The sequence below is a fragment of the Nanorana parkeri genome, unplaced genomic scaffold (assembly GCF_000935625.1).
Source record: "Nanorana parkeri isolate BGI_ZX_2015 unplaced genomic scaffold, ASM93562v1 scaffold536, whole genome shotgun sequence".
NCBI lineage: Eukaryota > Metazoa > Chordata > Amphibia > Anura > Dicroglossidae > Nanorana > Nanorana parkeri.
The window spans coordinates 107,709-119,918 of NW_017306804.1; the positions used below are offsets into that span (position 1 = coordinate 107,709).

The window sequence follows — 12,210 nt, forward strand, 5'->3', positions numbered from 1 at the left end:
TATATATATATATATATTTGGATATAATTTGCTACTGTACCTTAACTTTAACTACCTTATCTAACATTTTTCAAAATGCTATGTTCATTTCTAATTTATAACATTATAGCATCTACTTTTGTTAATTTAATGTTAGTATCCGAAGATAACCAGCAAAATTAACAAGCTAAAGAGGCCTTGTGCTTTTAAAGGTTATTTCCCAAAGCACTATGTACATTAAAGGTAACTCCTAAACATGGACTGCACTGTTTAAAAGTTAAGACTGACAATGAAGCAAAGTGACTCAGAAACAGAAATAAGCAAAATAAAACCTATATACCGAAATTGACTCTCATTGTGACGATGACTTGCATTGACACTGGCATAAACAGAGTGTCATAGACTCTGTTTTTGACATTGACAAAGACTGACATTTTTTGTACTCACCTGTCCATCTCAAACTGCAGCTATAATGGGACATCTTACAGCAGCAAAATTTGTATTATGCAAGTTAACTTGATAGACTTCAATAAAGCCATTATCCTATCCAAGAGTTAAAGTGGTCTTTGCACTAAAAAGCAAAATCCGCTTGTTACATAAGCGCCCACACCCCCAAAATAAATTGCCACATTCAAGTGGAAGAAAATCTGGGGGAAAATGTTCCTAAATATACTTAGCTGTGTGAGTACTGTTTCGAAGCATCTTCTCCTGACATTTGGATGCCCAGCATTTTCTGAGATACTGCCGGAAGGATTGTAACATTACACTTTGCTGTGAGGAATGCAGGAATAAAGTAAGTATATTTAGGACCTGAATCAATGGTCTCTAGGCTTCTGTCAATAGTATTAGTTTAGCATCAGTTTGAGATGCTTCTGAGAATATACAGAATTGATCTACATTTGACCTGCAGTTGCCCCCCTACCAGGGGCGGACTGGGCCGGGGGCAGGGTGGCAATTGCCCCCCGGGCCTCTGCAAACTGCCAGAACCGCCCGCATCCACATTCCACACGCTGCACCTCCTCCCCCGCCTCACGCTTGCTGCTTCCAGCCCCGCCCTCCCACATTCACGCTGCACCTCCTCCCCGCCTCGTGCTTGCCGCTGCCAGACCCACCCACATCCACACGCCGCAACTCCTCCCGGGAGGGGGGCCAACTTGTTGCACCATGGGCCTCTGGGTTGTCCTTGCCCCCTGGGCTAAAAGTTGCCAGTCAGTCCCTGCCTCCTACTGACTTGCATTTGACCTTCTTTGAAAGAAGGTTTTGCATTTCTATTCATCCAGTCAACAGAAGCCCTTACAAATTTTTTTACTCACAGATTTTTTCACTTTAATGCTACAGTTTATTATGGGGTGGGAGCCCAATTGTAAGAAGTGGAGCTTGCTTTTTAGTGCAAGGTCCACTTTAATAAATAATTGTGAGCTAGTAGGACAGGGTGCTCTGGGATGTGATAACTTATTTAAAGCTAAACTCAGGATAAACAGATAAATAACATATGGAATACATATATAGCAGCTGTTGTACCTGTGAAGGGATTTAAATTTCAGTCCATCCAGTCTTATGATTTACACAACTTTACCCCACAGCACAGCCCTGTAAGGCAGAGCAGAAGACCTGAATTGTATCTGCTACAGTTAAGCAACACTTAAAAAGTTTGTACAGCAGTCTTAAAAGACTGACAATGCTTGTCAAGGGTTGCAATGTGCCAAGTGGACTGCCCATTTTAGTGCCTTTACCATGTTTAAGACAGATCAACATGACAGCTATCACTGTGAAGATACAGAATGCCTATTCACTAAGTTAGACCGCTGAAAAACAATAAGATGCATCAAAAATAGTAGATTAATAAACAAAGTGAGCAAAGAGAGGGAAGAGTGACAGCTCTGATGGAGGCATGGATAAATAGGATGGCCAGGAAAAGATCCAGCAAAATGTGAATTAAATCTTAGTAGAATATTCACTAAGAGAGTCAAGCCCTTCATTTTCTAGCTTTGCAAGTACTGCTGGGTGAACTACACCCTATAGCAGTGGTGGTCAAATAATAAAGGATCGGAAGATCCAAAGGCAGCATACTTTTACCCAACTTTTTTGGTCCTGCTGTATTTTACTCTCCCCATAGTTCTCCTTTAACCACTTCGAAACCAGGTGTTTAGACCCCCTTCCTGGCCAGGCCATTTTTCAGTGTTCAGCGCTGCGGTACTTTGACTGAAGTTTATTCCGTCATACAACGCTCTACTGAAATGAATTTTATACCATTTTTTTGGGGACAGATAGAGCTTTCTTTTGGTGGTATTTAATCACCGCTGGGGTTTTAATTTTTTACTATAATTAGGAAAAATGAAAGAAAATTTTGAAAAAAAAAGTTTTTTTTTTACATTATGTTAGGAAACATTTATTATTACCCAGTTTTTTGGTAAAATATAAAAGTCGGGGTCACGTCGGATAAATTGACACCAAATATGTATGGCCGCGGAGGTGGGGGGGAACGGATCGGCACCCCATACACGCGATCCGCCGGCTCTACAGCCGGCGGATCGCTTGTATGGTAACAGGCACCGCTGCCTGTTTTTAAATTTCGGCCGTTTCCTGCTCGCGCGCGCCCAGATCTAGAGAGCTCCGGGCCTGCCGTTTTTTTACTACGGCCGGCCCGGAAGAGTAGGTAAATTCTGTGTGTAATGGTGAATATGAATGTTTGTGTCTCCCTGTCATGCTGCCAGGATCAATGTCATTAAGGTTATTATTGGCTGTTCCTAAGTTTTAAGTAGCCTAATGATCACCAAATTATATTTTTATACTATTACTATTATAAAAATGAACCCATTTCAATGAAAATCTGCAACTGAGCTGTAAATTTGTTTTTCACCCTAAGGGGTTAATGTTCTAAAATTTAACCCCCTCATGACAGCGATGTTCAAAGTATGTTGATGTCACAGTGACACAGTGACAGGTGAGCACAATTAGCTTTTAGAGAAAAAAATGAAAATGCTAGCTTTTAATTTTTAGGCTGAAAAGTACAGAAAATGTTCTAAAATCCTAGGGATGTGAGTTGTTTCCAAATAAAAGATAAGAAGAAGCTGAAGCAAAGATTGTGCTTCGCCAGCTTCTTCTCCAGCCACAGCAGTCGGAGGGATGACGGCCTAAAACTGGAAGTGAGGCAATACTCATCGCTCCCGGGTTCAGTGATCGAAGGGAAGATCAGCCACAGGAAGTGTGCTGATCTTCCTTTAGATCCAACTTCTGGCACCCACCGTGCCAGTCCCTGGCTCACACATGGGGACAGTGGAGCCTGAGATAGCAGGCCTTGGTGGCAGGGGGAAGGGGGTGCACATACTTCTCAGCTGCATACAAGTGATCCAGCAGCTCTACAATCACCCAAACACTTATGTGTGAAAGCCTGGTGCTAGCTGAAAAGAACAGTACCAAGATCACAACTGCTGCGGTATAACCACTCCCAAAAACAGGCTCCCTCTAGAGCTAATTCTAGCCAGCTCTAAATTAATTGTTTAAAAACAAAATCTGGATTCCTTCCTTAATGCACAGAATATAACTGGATATAATATTTGTAAGTAATAACCCCAGAGATTGTTGATCAGAGAATATCCATTTGCCTTAGGAGATCAGGAAAAAAATATTTTTCCCCTGTTGCTGCAAATTAGACCATGTTTTATAATGTTTTTTGCCATACTCTGGATCAGCTGTGGGTATAGGGTATTGTTTATGGAGGTTTTCTATGTATTTATTTTTAACTTCATGGACTATTTAATGATAAAGACTTCCTCATCTCTCCCTCTTACACCACAGCCCAATAAAGTTGCTCACATACTCTTCAGCTAATGTATTTTATATATGGCTATTGTCTCTGAAATATGGCACTATATTTTTATTTGAGCATACCAACTACCTTATCTCTGAAATGTGAGGTTGTGACTGTATTTGTGCACTCAATTTTGACATTGTATTTACAATGTGAGACAATACAATATTTGTCTTCTGGCTGGTCATGTGATTTTCCAGAGTCTTTCACCTCCAGCATTGTTAGTTGCCAGTGCTACATGTCGAAAAGAGTTGACATAATGGTATAGGTGCCATTCTCTGCAGAATTGTACTGAGAGCTCAGAGTAATCTGATGAGGTACCCCAGAGGTTATGTCTATGACACTCTGGGCTCACAAGAAGTCAGTTAAGGATGCAGGGTGTCATCCAGCCCAAAAGAGGACTATTGCTGGAACCATGAAGCATTGAGTTTCCAAATGAGAGCACTGGCAAAAAGTGTTTTTTTTTTAGTTTAAAATACGCTGGGCTGGTTAGATAGAAAAAGTGGAATTGGGTATTAAATATACAACAATTCATAATATACAGGAAACTGAAAACTGATGTATTGGTATTGTTGAATTCTACACAGAGTAAGCACACTTTGTGCATGCATATTAAAAAAAAAAAGCACTGATTGTATATATGCATTTATTTAGCATGCTTGCAAGTCTTTGCATGTTTAAATTAAAATATAACTGTTGAGAACCTTTAATCATTGTGGCAACACCATACAAACATTTGTTCTGTTTTCTTGTTTAGGATGTTAAAGGAGAACTATGAGGTGAGTTATTTTCACTCACCTCATAGTCCTAGCCGACCTGTGACAATGAGACTGTCACAGGTCGGCTCAGTAGATCGGGAGGTGAGCGAACACATACCGGCGTTCGCTCATTTCTTGATCCTGTCACGGCTCTCTGCCGTGACAGGGGAGGGGCTGGATTCCCCCCTCCCCGCTCCTATCAGCCAGCGCTGACTGGCGGAACGGACGGGTGAGGGGGCGGGTACAGCTGGCTCTGCCTTTAGATAGGCAGAGCCCGCTGTCACTCACGTAGCTGGGCGTATCCCGGCACAATTGTCGGGATTGACTTCAGCTGCGGCATCTCAGTATATCGCGATCAGCTGCTCGCGGTATACTGCGCCGTCTCAGTATACCGCGAGCCACAGCTCGCGGTATACTCAGCCTAGGGTGACGGGAGGACGCTAGTTTGTGTCCTCCCGCCACCCCTAAAGAGAACTATGGGGAAAAGACTTAACCCCATAGTTCTCTTTTAACTGGCCCTCCATTGAACAGTTGTTGTTGTAGTAGTAGTAGAAGTAGTAGTAGTAGAAAAGTGTATTTCCTTTATAATGTGTGCATTATTATAACACAATTATGGTTTCAACTTGACAAAAGACTAGCTTCATTATTTTTAAATGTTTGTGAAGCAACATAGCATGTTGTGTACAGGTATTAATGAGACCATTTAAAATGGCTATGACCCATATTAGTACCTCCATCTGTCAGACACTGTTTGAAAAGCTCTGTCTTAACTCAACCTGTGACCCCATAAAATAATTTACTACTTAGATATTCAGCAGATAAAACAGAATCTACATATTTCTGCCCTTGGCATAAACTTCAAAGAGATTGTATGACTTTTATAAAACAAAACTACTGCCATGTCAAAGAAATGCTTAAATTGCCATAATCATTTATAAATTATACCTAATTAACTGAATTTACAGTGCATTTAGATTACATTATTACAATTATCTAAGACACTTTTAAGTAGAACATATGAATTTAAGATACTACTTATTCTTGTATGCTGCAAAGGTCATACTTAGTATTATGATAACACTTTTTTCTTGGACCCCCTTTAGTAAAGATGGTAAGACAATGTTCAGCTGAATAATGACATATCATGGGTACATCATGAGTACTTTTATGGAAGGAGATCTATATGTTGTTTACAGGATACTCTTTACAACACCAATCATATAAAGATCTTTTTGAAAATGTATCTATACGCGAGTGGAACTGGCTGTTGGAGGGCAGGCAGCAGGAGCTGTGAGTATGGCTGCAACTTTATGAAGAAAGAGTGAACTTAGCATATCAATCATCCCGACATGCTCAGAGATGCTAGCTCTCATGCATAGTTGCCAGCATTTGAAAAATAAGTGAGAATAAAAAGAGCCCACCCTCATAAGATACTTGGGGGAATGGCCAACAAAGTTGGTGATGCTTCATGGTGTATTTGTAGTTTGACACTGTTACCAGTTTTCTATTTTTAACACAAAGTAGGGCCTGGGGTACAATGGTGGTCAGTGGTAAGCAGTAAAGGTAACCCCTCACCAGCATTGGTAATGAGTGGTAGGCAGAAAAGTAAACTCCCTGTTACGATCTGGGAACCAATGGCATGGTGGATGTTATTCTTGGGACTTGCAAAGCGATCTGGGTCACTGGCCACAGGAACCGTAGGGCCACTTGAGTCTCTAGACATGGAGAGCATGGGGACAGAATGACTGTCGTAGATGTGCATATCATGGAGGCGCTGAATCTAAGGAGCACCTGGTCTTCTCTAGAGCACCTGATAGTGGGGATGTCGCATTGCAGGACAGCTCCCAGGTTGCAGCCCTCTTTCACACCCGTGCAGACTCAGCTAACAAAACTATGCAGAACAGCACTGGAATGCAGGGCTCGGTGGCATATGGGAAAGAAGATGTAACTAGAAGATGCTGAATGCATAGCTACAGAAGACACTGAAGTAGAAGTGAAGGGATCAGGGCGCAGGTACACAGAAAAATGTGTCGTTCAGTAACACAGGACAAACACGAAAAAAACAGGAACACCCAAGATGCACAAGAACACAGAAGGAGGTCTACAGTGAGCTGAGCAAGAAAACAGAGCAGACAATGCACAAAGGACACAAAAGGTAAGAGTAATGCAGGATACACACAGAGAAAATTAATCACTAAGATGCAAAGGAACACAGGCGGGAGACGTACAGCGGTGCAAAGTGGATTAGACACCGCAGCGAATGCAAGTGACTAGGGAAGAGTCAACACAAGGGAGCAGGGTGTGAACATGAAGCAGAGCAGGGATGTACATTAAGCAGTAAGGATGAACACACAGCACACAGAAAATGCCACGGAGGATCACAGGCAGAAACCACAGGGTAACAATGGCCATATTAAAGCCCATGGAATGAAATATCCAACAAGCTTATACAGATGGGGTTATCAGATGATTACAAAACTTTTGGCTAAATAGTGTATCTGTCCATAATGAAGCAAGTCATTTGAGTGGCAGGGCTGCTATGCATTAGTAATTCTGTACATAACTTCGCAACAACTTAGTGTATCACAGTGAATTACTGTATACCTTGTTTTTCTTTGCGGTATAAATTAGGCCTTCATTTGGTTGTAAATTTTAATGGCTATCTCCTACATTCGTTTTTATTTTGAAAGGTAAACTGGCACCAAAATACTAAAAAATAGATATAATTGTTTTTAAATGTAGCTGTATATTTCTTGCAATTACAATAGCCCTCCACCAAAAACAACACAAAATAAATTTTTTTCAACTGTGCATGAGGATACTTCATACAGTGAGTGCATCATTTGTTGTTTTTACCCATAGAAGAGGCCAGAAACAAGATTGCACATTTTGCTTTTTATCCTATCTAAAACACACTGGAACCAACACTGATGTTGACAGTGACCATAACAATAACATTGACACCAAAACAAACCTAAAATCAGGCTCTATTCTAACGATTTTGTCTTTATTTATTTATTGGTTTCTTTTTTAACAGACTTTTTTCACTCTTCTAGAGCACTTGCACAAAAATACACTGAAGGGAATTAATCAAAACTGGAGCAGACTAAATCTGGAGAAGCTGTGCTTGGCAACCAATCAGCCTCTCTCTCTTTCATTTTCAAATCATAACTGAACAAACTGAAGAGAGAAGCTGATTGGTTGCCATGCATGATTTTGTCTGCTCCAGTGTTGATAAATTCCCCCACTGTATCTTTTTTTTTCTAACTGATGTTCTGAGGAGAAAGAAATACAGGAGAGGCTTCTCAAACAAGTGATCACTATGATTGGCTATCACAGTGATCACGAGCACCCACTTCCAGCTTCAGACTGTTATTACGAGACCAGGAAGTGTTGGTGACAGCTCAGTTACAGTGCTGGGGGTGCACGATTGAGTGCACTCCCAGCATAAAAACAGGTACGCATATTTGTGGCAGCACAACATAAGGTCTAGTCCATGAAAATTGTACTATTAAATACCACGTACATCGTAAAGGCATTTCTCAAGCTTGTAATTTAAAGGATTGACGTTTTCCTATTTTGCCCTTGAAGTTATATTAATTGGAGGACCCTCTACCCATGTACTGGTTTTTATTTTTTATTTCACATATATGTATATGTGGCCCATGGCAGTACCCAGCTCCCCATCCTCATTTATTTTTTTTACAGAACCCTTGCCTATTAGTTTATTAGCTTTGAAAATGACCAGAATTGATTATCAAGAATCGTCCTCCACAGACTTCATTGGTGTTCAATATTAATTTTGGAATTTGTGGACTTCTGTTGTAATATACTGTATACTGACTATGGGCAGTACCATACAAGCATGGCAACCCCTACAAAAATTCTGTAATGTTTTTCTTTAGTTAGTTGTGTCACGTGACATAAGTTCTTTTGACGGTGGAAAAAAGTGTACAACCTCAAGGGAGAATGGAAGAGCATGAATATTAGCAAAGGTAAGCAAGCCAAACATAGCCAGCAACACTAACCCATTAGAAACCTAAACCTTGTGCTTCGATCTCATTAGTGACTCAACTTTGCACTCCAGTATAAAAGTAACCACAGCTTTCACTGTATTAAAATGCATGTCAGGCAAAATTAAACAAAAAAAACCATACTTAGTACATCTGTGAAATACAAGCACATGATTATAGTTTTAAAAATGCTACACGTACGGAATCAAACCTGCTGGTCTGCCAGAAATCCAGAGTGCTTTTAACTTCCTGTTACCCCTCACTGATAAAGCAGTGCCCTTGCTGCACTGAAATTTCAAACAGCATTGTCAGCACCATGGCTCTTGGGAGATATAGCTTTAGGGAGTGCCTACATGAGTAGAAACTGAGCTACCAGCAGCTGCCCCTGCAAGAATTGTATAAGCCTGGTAAAAACATTACCGCTGGAATCTAGCTGGGGACAGGAAGGTTTGTGGATAAATTTGGGCCAAGGCAATACAAATCCTTTAGTTAACACCAACTTGATAAGATTAACTTGCAGGTGAGATGATGATGATTCGTTGCTCGTTTGCATAATTACTTTTTAAATAGTACAAAAATCTGACTACCTGAATCTGTATTTTTACAGTCTCACAGGCAAAGACTGAAAGTAAACTATAAGCAAGGGATTTTCAGAATAACAACATTAAAGTTGGGTCCTGACTTCCTGTCTCCATTGTGATTTGACCATGTAGGTCTTCAGGGAATTGGAATCCCAATCTAGGTGCAGTATATTTAGCTCATCTTGCTGTGCATTTTTATTTGATATTTATTAGTCTAATGGATGCTGATACGAGAAAGCTCTGTATGCATTATCTACTGTATAATTCAACTCCATTTGCTCTTTTGTATATGCTGTATGTGAATATCTTTTACTGCTTTGTAGAGTACATTGTCTCCAATGTGCTGATAACAGCTGCCTATATTCAATTACATTCTTTCTCCTGTATGAATGGATTCTGATAAATGCTTGCATTGGTTCAATGCAGTATGACTATATATTTAGTCACAATGTCTATTTAAATTATGCTTAAAGAACTAACTGGAAGTCTATTCAGAAAGTTGAGACATAATAATATTATAATAAATTCATTTTACAGGCTTTAGTACAGTGGTTGCATTTAGCTATAACATTGCAGCGTGATTAACCCGCTATTTGCATTTTTTAAGCCCAATGCACTCAATGATGTAAAGTATAACAAGAAATACAGTACCAACAATATTTTATAAATACGGATACTTTTTTATGTCTTTAAGTCAACTTTCCCTACTAATACATTCTAAACAAATAAACATATGGCATAAAAACTAATTTGAGTTTAAAGTAGGTCTAGACCCTAACCAAACCACATTGCAAAAGCACTGTATATCAAGAGCAATTGCTTATTTTTTCCATAAAATACTGTTTTTGTGATAATTGTTTGCATGTCCGTGCTACTGATGTCTTTTGGCCTATGTTTGCCATTTCCTGCCAACATATCCCTGCTCCAAGGTTGGCTCCACATCAGTGCTCAGAACCAGCTTCTTGATAGTGACATTGGTGGACTATGGCAGTGCAATGTGTGGTGGCACAGCCACATGTAGTCTCTGTCAGGCATGACAGTTTGACAATACAGGAATACAACTGGAAGACAGTTTCCACCCCATAACATGAAGCACCTGAACAAGGATCTTCAAGGCAGGATTTCACTGTTTTTTAAATAAATGCTACAGATATAAAAAGGTTGAAAACAACTTTTGAAATGATCTTAAAATAAATTTTATATGGCATATTAGTAATTGGGTTTAGATCTTCTAGAATCAATAAGGAGGTCCAGGAAGCAGCACTGGAGTGTAAAGTGCAGCCAGCTGTAGTTAGTAAGATCCTATGCTTGCCTTACTCATTTAAAGGAAAACGATAGGTAGTTGTAAATGTAACCTATCACAGACTCTAGCTTTTGCTTAGATTTGGATTAACATATTTTGGGATCCTAATCACAGAGATAGATAGATAGATAGATAGATAGATAGATAGATAGATAGATAGATAGATAGATAGATAGATAGATAGCAAACATCACTGCATCACTGCAGACCTTTATCTGTTTCTGCTCTGTCATTACTAACAAATGTATTTTTGATACTTCCTAGTTCCTGATTGCTAAGTGGAAGCCTCAGTCTATTTTAGTCAAGTGATTAGTCCCTGTGTTATTATTATTATTATTCATGATTTATATAGCACCAACAGTTTGCACGACGCTTTACAATATAAGGAAGAAATTACAATCACAATACAATTCAAGCCAAGATGGTAAGAAGGGGCCTGCCCATGAGAGCTTACAATCTAAAAGGGAGGGGCAAGTGGCACATTGGGGTCAATTCACAAAGCTTATTTTCTTCATTTCGGCTGTTATTTAGAATTGTATTGTGTTTGTAATGTCTTCCTTAATTGTAAAGTGCTGCACACACTGTTATATGCAGTAAGTGACTCATGTCTCAAGTGTAATTGGACAGAATTTCACCTAAGGACCACCTACGGGGGCCTGTAGATTTGTATGTGTTTTTAGTTTTGGGTAATGTTTATTGCCTGTTACTTTAGTCTCACTATCTTCTTCATTTTTTTTTCCATTTCATTTTTTGTCTTTACAGATTCACAGATTTTTTTTTTTTTTTCTATTTCCTTGTTCCTGAATATGCCATCCCAAACATTTGTTACAATCATTATGCAAATGGAGGAAAAGCTAGCTAATAATAATAAAAATAATGAGGAGATAGCTGTGTGGGGATGAATTGTTTGAGAAAGTGATAGTTCAGTGGTTAGTTTGAGGCAGGATAGGCTTCCCTGTCTTTAGGGATCGCCTAATGTAATATTGCAGTAATCTAGTTATAGGATCTCAGCTGCGGAGGCAAATAGGTTACCCTGGCCAAAGGCAGTAACTGTCTCCAATGGTTTGTTTCTTGAGGAAATGGTTATTCAGTGTTCAGTTCCACAATTACACGATCCATGTAGTACGGAAGAGGTTGTGGAACTGATATACATCATACACCGTTATATATATGGTAGCAAATGAATTTCGTGCACTCTCACTGGTGTATTCCTTCATACACATAGTATGGCACTCTATACATGGAACAATTTGTTCCTGTTTGCAATCACAATGTCAACTAACATTAGGAGTCACTTAATTAAATCAGAAGTATAATAACTTGCTTGCATACTGCAGTTGTACAAAAGAATATATAACAAAGGCATTTAGTAGTTCCTCAAGTCCGCAATCTTAAGTAACACTCTAATAACACTAGACAAAGCAGATGGGGTTTATAGTTCTCAAGCAATGCAATTTACACAATTCAATGTAAAGGTAGAAGACAGAGCAGATGGTATTGGTAACACGACGGCCAGTAATATATGGTTGTACACATTAGCGGTGACGGTGGCAGCTGGGATTTGTAGTTCACTACAACAGGCAATAGCAATTTATAATTTGTAAAGTCTCTACCATAAGAATTGTTAGTATCTGTATATTGGTAGTACACGGTGGCCAACAATATATGGTTGTAACACAGTAGCTGTGGTGGTGATAGCTGGGATTTGTAGTTCACTACATCAAGTAATAGCAATTTATAATTTGTAAAGTCTCTACCATAAGAA

General features: G+C 39.5%; 1 long non-coding RNA gene across 1 annotated transcript in view; it reads right to left on the reverse strand.

Annotated features, from left to right (window-relative positions):
* Nucleotides 1-11,509, reverse strand: part of LOC108791236 — a 22,733-nt gene extending 11,224 nt beyond the window's left edge. The window contains exons 1-2 of the long non-coding RNA XR_001941492.1: nucleotides 11,497-11,509; nucleotides 2,533-2,538 (exon numbers count right to left, since the gene is read on the reverse strand). This is a non-coding gene — a long non-coding RNA (uncharacterized LOC108791236). The remainder of the gene's footprint in view (nucleotides 1-2,532; nucleotides 2,539-11,496) is intronic.
* Nucleotides 11,510-12,210: the final 701 nt, after the last annotated feature.